The 16,265-nt window shown below is 39.8% G+C and overlaps 1 long non-coding RNA gene across 3 annotated transcripts; it reads left to right on the top strand.

Annotated features, from left to right (window-relative positions):
• Window positions 1–192: 192 nt before the first annotated feature.
• Window positions 193–13,634, top strand: LOC103006276 (uncharacterized). Of its 3 annotated transcripts, none has more exons than XR_009009166.1 (4): window positions 193–971; window positions 1,211–2,087; window positions 10,678–10,826; window positions 10,949–13,634. It is a non-coding gene; the product is annotated as an uncharacterized LOC103006276 (long non-coding RNA). The 3 variants fall into 3 exon arrangements; XR_452377.3 differs by having other exon boundaries at window positions 198–971; window positions 1,253–2,087; XR_009009165.1 differs by having other exon boundaries at window positions 200–971; window positions 1,274–2,087.
• Window positions 13,635–16,265: the final 2,631 nt, after the last annotated feature.

Genomic DNA, 16,265 nt, shown 5'->3' with positions numbered 1-16,265 from the left:
TGGAACAATTAGGCAGAGGTCTGCACTGTGGTCTCTCGTTTTCACTCCTCCCCACCCACCCCCTTTTTTCTTCCCTTTTAGAAAATGTGATACCTGATCTCTGGGTCTAGCAGGGCTGAGGATTTTTTTTTGTATTTGTATAATACAGTGTCTGGCCTTCCCCCTGACCTGCTGGTGTATTTTTGGTCTCATTAGTAGTCAGGCAGAAGCCTTAGTGCATCCGGTGCTGGGAGTCAGGGATGAGACACACGACAGCAGAGAGAAGGAGCGGGCGAGAGGATATTAGAAGAGAGGCTTGCCTCCAAGATATGGAAGGAAGTGAGAAATGACAGGACGACGGCAAGCTTTGTATGGAGGAGGCTGGCAGGGCGGGGGAGCGGTGAGGAGCGCGAAGTGGGTTCTCAGAAGCCCTAGAAGAGCTAAAGGTGATTAGAGGGGGATATTGATTCCTTACTCTGCCAGAGATTTAAGCAGGCATGCGAGGAATCCGCACCATGGTTGGCAAAAGGAGACCCATTGCCTCCTGTAACCAGACACTCTCGGGCTTTCCAGGAGCCCAGGGAGAGAGCCGAGAAGAAAGGGGGCAGTGTGGTCTAGGAAAATCCAACTTGTCGCTGATTTGTGCCCGATGCTTGCTGTCCGTCAGCAGCCTCCCTTACAATCTTTTTTTCCTCTCTCTCCCTTTTTTTCTTGCCTTCTCCTTCTTCACTGAAGCCTAGGGGAGCCAGTAAAGATTAAATGTGCTTTCTCAAAGGCAGTCACTTCACGCTGCTATGTCGAAAGGGCCATTATTATTATGTTTTTAACAGTAAAAGAAAAAGGGAGAGAGGTTGAGAGAGAGAGAGAGAGAGAGAAGCTAGGTAGGATGATGACGGACTAGCTTTTCTGAGAGGAAAAGGAAAAGGGAAGGGAGAGAAAAAGGAGAGACCCTGAACTGAACAGAGGATTGTGCCTGCGAAGAACCTACAGAGGTGAGAAAAAAAAGTTGTCTTGAAGATGGGGGGAGGGGGGGTGGGATGTTGAATAACCCTGTACAGAGGGAAAAGAGACATAATTTAGCTGTCTTGCTCCTATGATTCTGTTTTGCAAGGCGGGGGGGTGGGGTGGGGCAGAGGGGGGTAGATCCTGGAACTTTAACGGTTTTTAGTTGCACATGGAAATATATACAAAATATTTAGCATTTTTCCTAAGTGCCCGAGGCCCCCTCCAGTGCCTTCCTTGCAGGGGCTGCTTTGTCATTCTCTTTGACTAGCCATCCATCCACCTTGCTCAGGCTGGAATAAAAGAAGAAAAAGAAGGAGGAAAGGAAAGGAAACAGAAGGAAAGAAAAAAAGGGGAAGAAAAAAAATTTTTAAAGAGTCATCTTCCCACCCACTTCCCCTCCCTTTCGTTTCATTTTTGGAGGCGGCACTAGGAGCCATCTCCGCAGAGGAAAGCCCAGCTTCCAGGCAGACGCGGGGAAGCGACGATCTATCAGGTACAGAGCCCGTAGCTGTCTGCGAAGATGGAGGGGAATTGTGCTTCGGATTCCTCCGAAATATTGGCAAACGGCTTCAAAGGATCCGCGGCGGGAGTGGGGCGGGGGAGATGCGCCTCCCCGGCTCGCGCCCACCCCTTCCCACTCGCCTCGACCAAGTGACAGCCTGGTGCTGGCTCGGGGTGATTTGGCCTTGGCTTCAGCCAAGCAGCTGATGCACAGGAGGCCCTTCGCAGGACTGGCAAAGTGCACGCTAAAGAAAGAAGGAGGAAATTTTGAAAAGCAGCCCTGGGGAGGGTTCTCATTCTTCGAAAAACATTTTTTTTTTTGAATTTTTAACCGAATATTCTCAAAATTTGATCAGTCCCAGTCCCTCCTTCCACTCCCACCGAATCGCCTTTTTTGCCCCCCTCTCTCGTCAAAGCATAAACTACAGAGTTACAGTCTCTAGATTTGGTGTATCGCTTCCTGCCCCCGCCTCCCCCTCCCTGCCCAGTTCTCAGTCCTCTATTGAAACACCTCGCCCAGGCAAAGCGCCCTGCAGCTCACATTTCCCCCCCTGGCCCGGACGGTGCTACTGGAGGCTGCAGCCCGACTCCACTTCCAATGGGTGAGTTTCAAACGCTCTTCGTATGTATACTTTCCAAGCCTCCAAATCCTACTGCTTGGTCTTCTCCTTCTCGAAACCTGATTTGGATGGTTTTGCATGCGGCATGCTCGCCCAGGGGGGAAGAGATGCCTCGGATTTTCTTTACCGTCATTGGTGCTAGTTGTAAATTAAAGCTTTGACGTTTAATCTTGATTGTAGACCGTGGTTTGGAAAACGTGGGCATTTCTGAGTCTATTCATATTGTTTTCCATTTTAGTAAACTCTTTTGCCCAAAGCTTCAAAGAGTTTTCTCTGATAGCCTGGCGATTGTATGTTCAGGTATGTATATGCGCCCACGGACGCTGCGTACGTTTGTATGTATCTACTATACTTACGTGGAATCCAAATTTTGTGAAGGAAGGCAGCTTAGAGAGCGAGGGAATATCCTGCCACCTGTTTGTTGTCTTTCAGTCGTGAACCTCGAGCAGAAATTGCTTGTCATTCCTGTTTTGCTTTGTTTTGTCTCAAGAAAGAACAATTTAGCGCTCCTCTCAATCCCTGAGACCCTAACTTGTGATGTTTACCGTTTAAATCCACGGGTTAGGCTCTTGGGAGCTGCGAGCCGTGCCTTTGCATCCTGGAAATTTGGTGGAACTTTTTTTTTTTCTCGGAAGCAAAAACAAAAGAAAAGAAAGTTTGTCTGAAGTGCTTGAGTGCACCTCTGAGGTTTTCATTGTTAGGTGGGATCAGGTGACCAGAAAAGTGGCAGCTCCTGGATTTCTGTGAAAGTAGGTATATATTGTGTGATAATAGCGCGTCGGCTGCGATGGGTACGCATGTTTATTATTGATGCCTGAGGCTTGTGGAACTCACCTACCCTGGTCTATTCCTTGAGAGCAACACGCAGTACGATCTGAGCCTAACAAGAACACCTCAGAACCTGGTGCTTGACCTCAGAACATATCAGCCGAAGTCCCAGCATGCCCCATGCCTCCAACTTTTCAACTCAACAGTTAATCTTAAAATTGTGCCCAATTAAAATGGGCATGTGGATAGAGTATATATTCAGTGCCCACATATGTATATCATATATGGCTGGACAGTGAACTCACAGACACAAATAGGGACGAACCAATAGTGTGAGCTAAAATACCAGTAGGCTAAAAATTCCACTCTTGCTAGACTTACAAGAAGGATGGAATTTATGGTGTTAACAAAGATTAAATTTGTATTACTTGGCAAGATTTTAAAAAATAAAATAAAAGGAGAGGTTATAGCTTCCTTGCCTGACATCTATTTTAAACTGTTATACACAATGAGTTTAAAAGTAATAAGGATTGGAAATGTGCTTTCTAAACATATAAAAGGAAAGAAATAAAAGGAAATATATATTTTTAAACATATAAAAGGAAACAGCACACGCACACAATTATTGTATCATTTAGAAGTTATCAATGCCTGTTTTTTATTTAAAAATTGGAAAAAATTGATCAGGATTTATATAATCCAACGAAGTTATTTATAACACCAAACTGTACAGTTAAAATAATCTTCTCTTAAGGTAATTGTTAGCATTACCCAGTTTGCAGTTTTCTCAAACTGTAACTTTTGATACCACGAGAATCTCGGTGATTTAGATCTATCTCATAGTTAGAGAAGAGAAACAGTAACTTACCTTTTCTTTGTTGTGAAAAATTCCAGTATACAATTTCATTTAAACCATTTTAGTATTCTTGAGCCAACATTTATCTTCTATTTTTGGAAAATACCGAAGTCAACCCTGACTTCAAATGCTTTCTTCTTTTAAAGACTTTATGTCGGTTATAACCTTGTTTTATATGTCGCCGAAGGTTAAGGAAACTGTTCTTTTCCTGCTTTTCTTTTTTTAAGTGTTTATTGCCATTTTAGTCATTGACTCCAAATCGTAGTCAAGAAACCATTTTGTATCAGAAAACTGAATTGAGAAAACGAATTGTGCAACAATTGCATTGTGCTTTTTGTTGAAACCTCCTAGTAGTTGTAATGTTTAAATATTACTTTCAAGCCTTTGATAGCCTGAATATGCATCAGAGAAAAGAGCTATTTGATTTTCAAGTTATCTTTTGGTTTCTATACAGTGGATTAATGATTTTCCCCCATCTTAGCTGATGTGCATGCATAGGCATTTGGAAATTATGGAAAGGCATCTATTTAACTTATGGATATATATTACCACTTGATTCATATCAAGTATTTGCCAAACATTTGGTGCTTTTTGAAGTCAAAATATAGCAGCATCTTATTCTATGAAACTGTATGCAGGGATCAATAAAAGCATGCTGGATGTAATTCTTCTGTGATTTTTAAATGATAACAGCATAGTAATTTAATACAAGTGATACAGTTTATATTGCAAGGCACTCTTTCGGTTTTTTTACATGTTTTCACCTGGATTGCTCATGTCCTAAGGTTGCTATCATAGGATTGATCACACAGGCATTTAGGAGTGCGTAACGACACACGAGATTTTGTATTTCAGCAGGGAACTGCTTCAGTATAAGGGCAGATTTCTCAACACCCCTTCTTCCTCACCAAGCCCATCAGTGAAGTTCAGTGAAATGAATAACATAATTGGTGGTTGGTTCAATCACTACCAGTCTAGACTAGCCCAGACGCATCAATTAGAGGGGGCTGTCTTTTAAAGGGAGAGTGCCACCGAAACAAGCAGGGCATTATTGATACTGATCTTTAAAAGTGCAAATCCAGCTTGGCAGATAAAAAAAAAAAAAATAAGGCGGGGAAATTGGTGGGGGGGGGTGGTGTATTGCGGAAAGAAAAGAGAAAGAAGTGAACTGGAGCTTTTGGACACAGGAGGTCAGGAAGCTTGAGAGAAAAGGAGAGGAATCAGGAGTGAAATGCAATGCAGCACTTCCTTGCAGCACACAGTTACAATTCAGTTCACCGGGCACACTGGTTCACCGTATTTTTAACTAGATTCCCCCCGCCCCACCTTTTTTTTTCATTCCTTTTTTGCCTCTGTTTCCAAAAAAGTGCCAGCTTAAAACCAATGCAGTTGGAAATTTAACAGCTCTAGGAAGCTCTAGAGAGAATAAAGCCAAGAGTAAGATGAACCAGCCAAAACTCCTTTTGCAACATTTTTCCCCAAAAGAAAAACACAGAAGATGTTTATTTTTCAAGTCTCTAATTCAACCTTAAAAAAAAAAAAAAAATCAACTGTACAAGTGAACAGGACTCATTTTAAACCCAGCACCTGGGAACTAATTTTATGGGCAAGACACCTTTAGGTAAACGGCTCACAGTCTTCTGTTGAATACAGTAAAATTATGAAGAATGTAACAAAAGGCTTTGGTAATTTGGTGGTTGGTTTTTTCTTTTTTCTTTTTCTTTTTTTTGGATGGATAAAGCACAGATGATTTAGAAAGCGTTAGGAGCACATCAAGCCCCAGGGAAGGAAAATGTTTGATTGGTATTAATTAAAACACTGCTAATATATTCTAATAAAATCAAGTTTAACATTCTAAACTAATCCGCTTGGTATGTCAAAGGAAAAGAAAAGTATTATCTTATTTGCATCTCTGCAATCCAAATGCATTTGCTCATTCAGCAGAATTAATTTTTATCACCAGTCTGTTTAATCTCCTCACAGATTTAGCCAAACTTATTCTTTCAAACTAAAAAGGATCAGGGTAGGGAATCCATAAAGGTATTCGGAAGACTAGTGACTGTATTTAGTACCGGCTTTATTTTATGATTTTTTTTTTTCCTCTTCATTCGTTATAATGGGGTGTGGAGGAGAACGGTGAGTCTGCAGCGAGAATGATGAATGGTTAATTCTCCCTCTTTCTCTCCTACCTACCGGGTTATTTAGGAATTCCAGTTGCCAAATTATGTGAGTGGTGTTTATTTACAGGAGTGATGTTGGTCTGTTGATTAATACCTCACTTATTTCTAATTTCAGAATCCTATTTATTACAAATTCCTAATGAAAAAAAGGATCTTAAACCAGAGACCAATTGCGTTTTCTCAATTATTTTCAACTGTAGGCCTCCTAAGAGAAAGTGGGGAGGTGAATGTAAAATTTTTGTCACTAAGAACTGAGTTCTTTGTTTCCTTTTTAAGTCAAAATTTCTACAGAAAAATTCATACTTTTATGAAACGGCGAGTTTTACGCTCTTTACTGTTAAACTCTCACAATGGATAAAATTGTCCCAAAATGACATCATAGCCAAAATGTTTCTCCTCTCATTAGTCTCCCATGACTATGATATCATATGTAAATATGTGCCTCACACACAAAATGAATGGGCCATAAATATCAAGGACCACATTTGTATATTTAAAAAAAAAACAACGAGGAATTCTGCACACTCTCGAGGAGATGTAAAACCACTGACTCAACCACTGATGATACTGCCTCTTGCTCCACTGCCTTTTTCAGTTCTTGGACGTAAAAGAGCAATCGCAGTTCGGTTTCACATGTATTGTTCTATAATCCAGGCAATAAATGCTAATTAGTAATGCTCAAGGATCCGACCATTCAGGGTAATTATCATAATTTACTTCTTCCTTGTTAAAGACATTCCTTGCTGATTAAAAAAAAAAAAAAATTAAGTCGTCGTTTTACCACTGCACTGCAGTGGAAATACACTGGAGAGATGTTCAAGGTATAGGAATATCGCTCTGGCTGCATTTGAAGTCACCGACATGTGCCTCTTAGCTTATTCCAAATGGAATTGCAACTTGATTTTGAAAAAGAAATTCATGTAAATGCACAAAGTTTTGCATGTGCACCAGGACTGTATGATTGTATTTTACAAACCCCAAGGCTCCTCCTTCCCCGCCCACCCCCTTTTCTAAAACCACTTACTGAGCAGAACAAAGGAAACTGCTAACTATAGAGGCATCATTAAATATGAGCAGCAACAGCGTGATAAAGTATGTGATATGACAACATATTTCATTGCACAAAAGTGCAGATAATTAAATAATTCAATAGTAACCCTGGTTAATTAGCAGAAAGTTCTTTAAGGAGGAGTCAAGAAAATGGATCCAATCAACTTGAATAATATGCTCCATTCTCCAAGATCACAAATATGTATTTGGTTATTTGATGACTGATTGATTGATACAGAAAGATGAGGACAAAAGCCTGTTCTTCAAAACGGAGCTTTGACCTTGTGTCGTCTTTAGGACAAATTAGTCATATGTTTTAACAGAGCAGAATTGAATGTAGGGCAGTCTCTGCTTTCAGTCCAAGGTGTAATCTGCCATTCTCTTGCACACTTCTCTTTTAGCAGTTGATCTAAAAAGTCATCAATCCCTTAGCTTTTCATATCATTGCCTCAGAATATGGATGGAGCCGTCCCCACATTTTCGAATGAGGCTCTTGTTTAAGTTTTTTTCTTATTGCTTGAAGCAAATAAGGATCCTCTGCACAGAAGGAACAGAATAAATAACCATATGCTGAACACTATCTTTGGTGGACCCCTCCCCTCTTGCTTTATCCATCAAGGTAATATTCCCAATGTTCATTGTTCATTGGTCCTTTAAGGAAGAGCTTCAGCTTTTACATGAGGGCTGTAAGCACATTAGAGGAATAATTCCCTTTGGATACTATACAGAAGGAGCCACCTGCAAAATGTTGATGCTGTTATTGAAATCTCAAGTGGAATCAGCTTTCAAAAAATTAGATATTAGATACATCCGATATAATTTGCAATGTGTAATTATACTAATGTGCATATAGTTGTGTGTTGCTTTACATGTTGCCTACTTGAGATTTCCCCCCCACCCCTTGGGCATTTCTCCTCATTTGAAATGGCTCCTGAGTAGAATGTTTTTAAAGTCAGCTTTTATTTTTTTTAACTCCTTGTTAATTAATATAAGAAGTAAAGAACTCTGTGTTCTCATGCAAGAATGAATGTGTCTGACCTAGATGTTGGAAGCTAACGATTACTAAAAGGGTTATCATTGTGGATACTTGCATTATTCATAAAATATTTGCTGTTCTTTACTGATTTAGTCTTCATCTTGACTTCGGGCAACTTGAAGTAATGGAGAATGTTAGAACAGTAAATCGTATTCATAAGATATCCATTTCCTTTATTAGAATAATGAGATCAAATGCCAGGGAAATGGCCTTAGGCAGAGATAATAATCTTAATTTAATCAAAGTAATCAAAATCATAACAATAACAAACAACTTCTTTTCTCTTTTTCCTCCACTTTGCGTGGCACATGATGAATAACTGAAACTCTGCCTCAGGTCATTTATGCACTCATATCACTTTCCCTTTTGGTGTCTCCATATGGTGTCTCCTGGACTGGAGACCCCACCACACCAAGGAGCTGACCCCTGAAGATCCAGCCATTAAGGCACGATCCAGGCAGAGAAACAGTGAGGGGATTGGTCAGCCTGGCACTTGGCACTTCCTATGTGCTCAGTGGGTGGAGATGCTTCTGATATAAATTTGGAGAATCATCCCCATCAGATCACAGAGGGACCTCAAGCAAGGCAATGCAAGGGTCCCAATTTACGCTTATACGTTCAGGAGACAAAGAGGATTCCAAGGGAGGCTCATGTTAAGATGATACAAGATATTACTCGTTCCAATTAAGTAGTCACAGCCCCCAAAGAAAGCTGATTTGTTAAACTTTTGACTCATAATAGACACCTGGAGTATGGTGCTTTGCATGTTTATAATATTTATTCCTCAAAATTCATTTTGCTGATGGGGTCCAGAGACATTATGCATGGGCTATATCTATGCAGCACCAACACAATACGTTGATTTACTTTTCATCTGCTCATGTATACAAGAGCTTTGCATTATTAGCTACCCAAAGGAGTCACACAAGAATTTTGTGACACGTCCTTCCTTGCTGCAATGGCGTTTTAGTTGATTCACAAATGAGTCTCATACACATGTATCAAAAGCTTAGCACCTCACCCTCCCATTCTATGTTCACAAAATAATAAATTCTAAAATCTGTAAGATGTATATTTAATTACTCATCCAGGATCAGTTATTGCATGCTTGATCAGAACAGAAAAATATCTATTAACAATATTTAACAGTAGGTTATTTTACCGGTTTTCGGAAATATATATATATTATACCTGCCATCTAGAAAGAGAACCAACATTTTCAATGTGTCCAAAGCGTTTAGTGCAGAAAGAGGGGTGTGTGGTAGTAAATCCCTTTTAATGTACCTAACTCATTATGCATCTTCATTGTGCTAGCATAATGAAGAAGCTGACAGTAAAGGCTTTAGTTAATTTCAGGTCCACCTGCAAAGTATACTGCATTCATAACAACTTTTGTAGAATGAAAGAAACATTAATACAGCTCTGCCCAAATATCCTTGTCTGTAAAATAAGTGGGTTGGATTAGTTGGTCTCTAAACTCTTCTCCAGCAGGGAATTTTTGAAGCGATTCTTATAGAGGTATAAGAACAATTTCAGGACCCTTGAATCCGCAGTCTATTTGCACCAACAGCTGCCCTTTAAAGTTATATTTGATCCCACCTCCAGGCGCTGTACTTACTAACATATTTTGCCTTGATGCTAAAACAGTGAAGACTGAAGTTTCAGGAAGGGCAGGGACAGAAAAGAGGAACAGGCGAAGAATGAGAAAAGCTACACAGTGGGAGAAGGAATTTATTGATCTGAGATCTAAGCCCATTTCCTTCAACATTAACATAGAAGAAACCCAGTGGAGCACCTGCCTTTCTATTTTAAGACCATATTCTTTAGTCCTTTTGCCTTCATTAATTGCTTGCAGTATCCTTTGGTTTATTTCCATTGGGTTGACATCTTTGAGTTTCATTTTCCCCTTTCTACTTGATGCATTTATATCATGTTAATATCCCCTTCAAATGCCTACAGTCGTTACATTAACATACCGCCCTTCCCAAATTAAATCTTAACGTGTTCAAAACCTCCTGAAAATTGCCCTGCCCATTTCCTCAAACCATGTATAACCTCTTCTTGAATTAAGGGAGCCCACTCTTCCAGGCTTCCAGGTCTTTGAATACGCTCTCACCCAAGCTTTTCCTCTCTGCACGCTCTGCCTCTCCACCTCTTCTACATTTCAGAAACCTTTCTTTTCTTTCTCGCTTTCTCTTCCTCCCTCCTCCTTCATTCTTTCTCTGTCTCTCCCCTCCCTTTCTCCCTTTCTTCCTTCTCTCTCTCTCTCTCTTTTTCTCCTTTCCTTCCTCCCTCTCTCCCTTGTTCCCTCCCCTTCCTTCTTCCCTTTCTCCCTCCCTCCTTCCTCCCTCCCTCCCTCTCTCCCTCCCTCTCTCCCTCCCTCCCTCCCTTCCTTCCTCCCTTCCTCCCTTCCTCTTTCCCTCCCTCCCTTTTGTGGTTCCTTTCATTCTTTCTTTCAGGGGACACCATGTGTCATCCTCTGAGCCAGGCACTAGAAATACAAAGACACATACAAGGAATTGACGTCGACTCCTAACCATTCTAGTGACTCTGTTCACTCCTACATTGCTAAGCACTGATGTGCCCATACTTATTTTATTTTGCATGTAGTCTTTAGCTTTAGTTGAATGTGTCCTTAATGTCCTGTGTTCTTCTGTTGTTTTCCTCCGTGTCCTATTTCAGTAAGTTGCCTGTTGGATAAACCTGAAGTTATTCTTACGGAGCGCGTTCTCCCAGAGCGAGGATCGTGGTGCTCTCACACACTCTCAAGCAATGCTGTTGCTTGACTGATTCCTGAACAAGATGAACAATGAGCAAGCTCCGTTTTTCTGGTGATGCAGCATTTCACTCATAGTTAGAAATAGCATGGCTCTCAAAGTATCATAACATTCCTCTATTTGTATTAAAGAGTCAATGTGATAACCTTCTGTGATGTGTTCTGTTATTTTTTTAGTCGTGTTGATGTCCTTTCAGCTGGTCCTATAGTCCCCCCTCCTCAGGAATGTCTCCCCAGTGAAAGGACACAGACCACAGAGACTGCTGTCCTGATGGACGCTCAAGCCGACTGTGAAGTGGAAACAAAGAAAGCGATCACCTGAAGACACCTCTCCTGCCAAGCGACACACCCACATGCTGCAGCTTCAGCCAATAGAATCTCAGAACAAGAGGCAAGCTTTTCAAGAAACAGAAACACTTAAGAATGACATCTGGATTTCGAAGGAGCCCAGGACTTTCCCTTCGTCATGTGTATTCCTCTGTTTGTATTTAAATTCTGTGTGACATTCATTTTTTAAAAACTTTTTTTCTAGTATGAATGGATATGCTTATTAATGCACCAATTTTTAAAATAGAAAGTTGTTCATGCCAGAAGTAAATTGAATGTTAGCCACACACCGAATTTGACCTTCAGAGTGACTTAAAGAATATAAAGTTCTTTTGAAATAACGAAATAGTGGGAGGCAATCCAAAGGATAAAATAATGGTGAGAACTCAGACTGTGGCATAGAAATACAAGATCCCGCTGACGCCAACCAACCAACCAACCATTCTTTTTATCAGGCAAGCTAGGTTCTGTGAGATGTGGTCAGTGCCTCTAAAGAGTTTAAATCTAGTGAGACAGAGGCACATAAACTTTTGAAAAGATAAGTAACAAATCAGGTCAACTGATAAGAGCAAAACCAAAACAAAGCAGAAGATATAAACAAGGAGCTCAGAAGTCACCTTAAGCTGGGCAAACTGGTCTGTTTAGGGAAGAAAGTTCCCAAAGGAGGAAAATACAAAATGAATCTTAAAGGCTGTTAAAGATTTAGATAAGTGGAAAGGAAGGAGAAAATAGAGGCCTTTAGATGGATGCAATATTGTGAGAAAAGTCAGAGAGGAAAGCATCTACGTGGTGGTTTTAGGGAATTATGAATATACATGTCTCGTGTACTGCATCCCAGACTTTCAGTGCCAATGTATAGATATATATATACGGTGAAGACTTTGCACACACACACTTCCCCTCTCCCTCCCTAGGGGTAGCCTAGAATTATAATCATATTTCTTCCATTAAAGCAACTGATATGAAGATTTGTGATTTTTCTGTTAGCCTAGTAACAGTGGATATTTATTGAGTTCTCACTACATGTTAAGCATTTTCTTTGTTAACTCTCTTAAGCCTCACAACAACTCTGCCAAATAGGTGTTGTTTTTTATTCCCATTTTACACAAAGAAAACTGAGTTTTAATGAGGTTAAGTAACTTGCCAAACTGCCACATACAGGGTTCACAATCAGAACTGCGATTGCAGAGCTCATGATCTAACACACTAAGTCACAATATTGCTACCAACGTTGCAATATTACCGCTTCTATATTCCTTGATATTTTTCTGTGGTAAATAAATAGCTATTTCCTTTAATTAGCTTCTCAAATTTTTCAGTTTTCTGGTTAAACTTGCATGATGGAATGTATTTTCATGAAAGAAATGGAAAAAAATGGGGGGATAGAGCCTATCAGCATTTTAGACCTTTTTTTGGGAGGGGGCCAGACTCTGATGAAACTGTTCACTTCGGTCAGCATGAAATCTCAACTTCTTGAGAATAAAAATAGGAGGTGGGGAGAACTTAAAGGTCATCTATTGCAATGTCCTTTTCTACAGATGTGATAAATCCGTAAAGTTAGAGTGACTTACGGAAGATCACACATTGAAGTGTAGCAGAGCTAGGTCCAGAAACCATGCCGCCCTCAGAGGCTCTTGAACTTCTCCACCCTGTCTAAATGAAGTGTGAGCTTGAATTTGATCAGTGAAAACATTCTATCTGGGTGACTAGAGAGCATTGTACCTAGTAGATTGCTTCAATTTTGCACTTCTTTGGCTTTTCACCTCAATGTGAAAATTAGCTAGCTACAAACTGACATCTTTAGTTCCAGAAATTGTCAATGGTCCATCCACAAAGAACACACAATGGCCCAAGTTACGTGTGCAATGTCTTCAATGATATTCTTAAGTTATTTGGCATTCTTAGTTCACCTAAACAAACCAGATCTTCTAATGAGCATTTTCTTAACCAGTTTTATGGACAGTATATATTTGTAAGAGCTTCTGCATGAATATTTAAACACGACTGTTTCAGTAGTCCTTATATTTTTTGAAAATATCAATGGTTATTTGCTATTTTAATTGTTACTAACTCAAGAATACTTCAGCCATAAAAAACCAGAACTGAGGAAACCTCTCTCTTCTTTACCAGCCCCTTTGCCTTCAGTTGGCATTTAGTAATGATTAATAAAGTGGTCAGCTGGAGAACACAGAAGGTCAAAACGCAATTTTGTCTTGAAGGAGTCAATTAATCTGTGTCTACTTAAGGGCAAGCATCTAGATGTTTGAAGGACCTGAATATTTGACTGTTGTAAACGTCCGCTTAGATATCTGGCATTGTCACACTTAGACCTCCTGGTGGCTCAGGTCGTCCTGTTTTCAAAATGATGATCATTGGCCATATCTCACACAGTTCTCATTAAGTGAACTCATAAACAGGTTTTGGGTTTTTTTTTAAAGCATAGCCAAGCACAAAATGTGACTTTGTTGACATTTTATGAGACTTTGTCATATGTCCCCTGAACCCCCAATAAAAGCGGTGTTGCATCAACTGTGAACTCGTGTTGATTTCTTGGAAGAGTGTGCTCTCGTAATTTGGGTGTTTTCACTAGTGTGTATCAAAGCTAGTTTCAGGATCTATGAGGAGCAAATGATCTAATATGGTGGGAAAATGTCAATTTAGAGGCAATTTCTAAATGATCCCATGTTGCCTTTAATAAGCAGCACTATCACTTACTCAAGTCAGAAACCAAGGTGTGATCCTTGTCTTTCCTTTTCCCACCTGTCATGGCCAATCAGGTAAATCTTTTTGGTTTTTCCTTCTTTCTGTTTTTAAATGTGTCTACTTCTCCCCATCCTCCAACTATTTAAGACAACTCTCGTATCACCTGGACTCCTGCCTCATGCCTCCAGTTTCTCCCTTCCACACTGCCAAGTAGCACCCAGGGAAATCTGTCTAAAGCACAAATATGATCATATCATTCCACAGTTTCAAACTTTTCACTGGCTTCCCATTGCCCTTTAAATAGCATTACATCTAAAACCCTTCCTATCCTGTTTCCTGGCCCCAACTTTCCTCTCTGGACTCATCAAGTACCACTGCTTTTGCAGGTTCTCACCGTACATCTTTGTCATTTCTTATCTGAGTTTTCTCACACACCTACTCCTGCTTGGTACTCTACCACCCCTTCCAGACTCCATCTGTTGTCCTTCATGTCTCATCCTAGAAGGCATTTCCTCTTGGAAGTCTTCACCCCAACCATCCACTACCCCTAAGACTAGCTTCTTCACCTAGGTGCTTTCATAGCATTCTGTGCTTACTTCGTATAAGTGCTTATCACCCAGATTATGAGAATTTATGTGACAGTCTCCTGCATTTGAATATGAGATTCTAGAGCTGCCTTGTACTGTAGGGTAACCACTCACCATATATGACTACTACAATTTAAATTAATATTGAGTAAAATTTAAAATTCAATTTCTCAGGTGCACTGGCTACATCTCAAGTGCTCAGTAGCCACCTGTGTCTAGTGGCCACTGTGTTGAATGGCACAGATATGGAACAATTCCATCCTTGAGAAAGTTCTGTTAGATAGTACTGTTCTAAAAGACAAATACTGTGTTTTGTTTGTCATTTTATCCCCTAAAATTGCAGCCTTTCTTATCTCGAGTTTGTCATCTGAACCACAGAGCAAAACAATTATTTCAGTGACTGTTTTTTCAATTTTCCCAACGATGATATATAACTAAAATTGTATGCATAGGAAGGAAATTAATTAATTACATGTAAAGATACCCAGGTTTAATTAAGAATTAAGGTTTAATTCTAGCATAAAGTCCTCATTGAGAAAGTCTGCAATAGCTTACCACAGTGTTTGGCACAATGTAAGTACTTCCTAAACATCTGCAGAATGAATGAATGGCATCTGGATACTCAGATATTTTGTTTTATTCTCACCTAGATGTGTGGGGTCATGTAGGAGACATGTCTTTAGATCCCCAAGAGCCTCTTCTCTAAAGGATATGGAGATAGATGATTTCCTTACATCCATCCCAAGGATAGTTGAATTGTGTCACTGCAACCGGGTTTCCCATTATTTTACTTGCCTTCCTTGTTTTCATTGGCAAACAGAAGTAGAGAATTGAGATCTTATTCAGTAAATAAGAGCAAAGTGAAAATGATCAAAGTAGATACCAGATTTGATAAACCCTATTTTTTGGGGGGTTGGCCAAAGTTCACTGAAAACGTTAATGATTTCCTGAGCACCTACTATATTTTTGGTAGACACTTTGTTAGGTCCTGAAGATATAGGAGGGAATCAAGATGCACACAATTCTTGAGTTCATAGTGAAACAACATTAATGTCATTATTTCAGTTCCTCTCCCTGCATTGTACCCAAAGCAGGAGTTCTCAACCTTGACAGCACATTGCTACCACCAGGTGGGCTTAAAAAAATAGTGATACCTGGGTCCTTCCTCAGAAGACTTTGATTTAATTGGTGGGAGGTGTAGCCTGGGAATTGGGATTTTTTGTAAAGCTCCCTGGGTGATTGTAAGATGCAGCCTAAGTTGGAAACTTAACCTATGGGAACATAATCTTAGAGTGAGCGCAAAGCTCAAGAGCTTTTGGTATTGATGATGGATAGCATATTGGAGACAAAAAGAGAACCTTTAAATCATCTGTCTAACATCCTCATTTTACTCTTTATTCCTCAGTGTATAAACTCATACTTAAGAGTCAATGAGCTGTCCAGGGCAAAGGGCCAGTTCATGACTCAGATAAGACTTGACCCCAGCTTTCTGACTCTAACGTGACCTTTTTGCTACACTAAGCTGCCTCCAGGAAATGGAAGATACAATTATCTGCAAGAGACAACCAGCATCCACCATAGTCGTAATATTTTAAAGCAATAATTGAATTTGGACCAATTTTAATCCCATGTACTCAAAATTTTCTGCTAATCAAATGTGAGCACTATAGATTCATTTTGTTCAAGTGCAACTTCTTTTTTGAAAAATATACATTATATACATATATATGTGTATACTTATATATGTAATGTGTGTGTGTGTGTGTATATATATATATACATGTATATATATATGTATATATATACATGTATATATATATATGTATATATATAAAATGAGGTAGAGTTCAGTTTCCCAGGAGCCCTCACCACATTCT

The sequence above is a fragment of the Balaenoptera acutorostrata genome, chromosome 9 (genome assembly GCF_949987535.1).
Source record: "Balaenoptera acutorostrata chromosome 9, mBalAcu1.1, whole genome shotgun sequence".
NCBI lineage: Eukaryota > Metazoa > Chordata > Mammalia > Artiodactyla > Balaenopteridae > Balaenoptera > Balaenoptera acutorostrata.
Note: the sequence above shows the minus strand (reverse complement) of the source record. Positions and strands in the feature narration are given on the sequence as shown.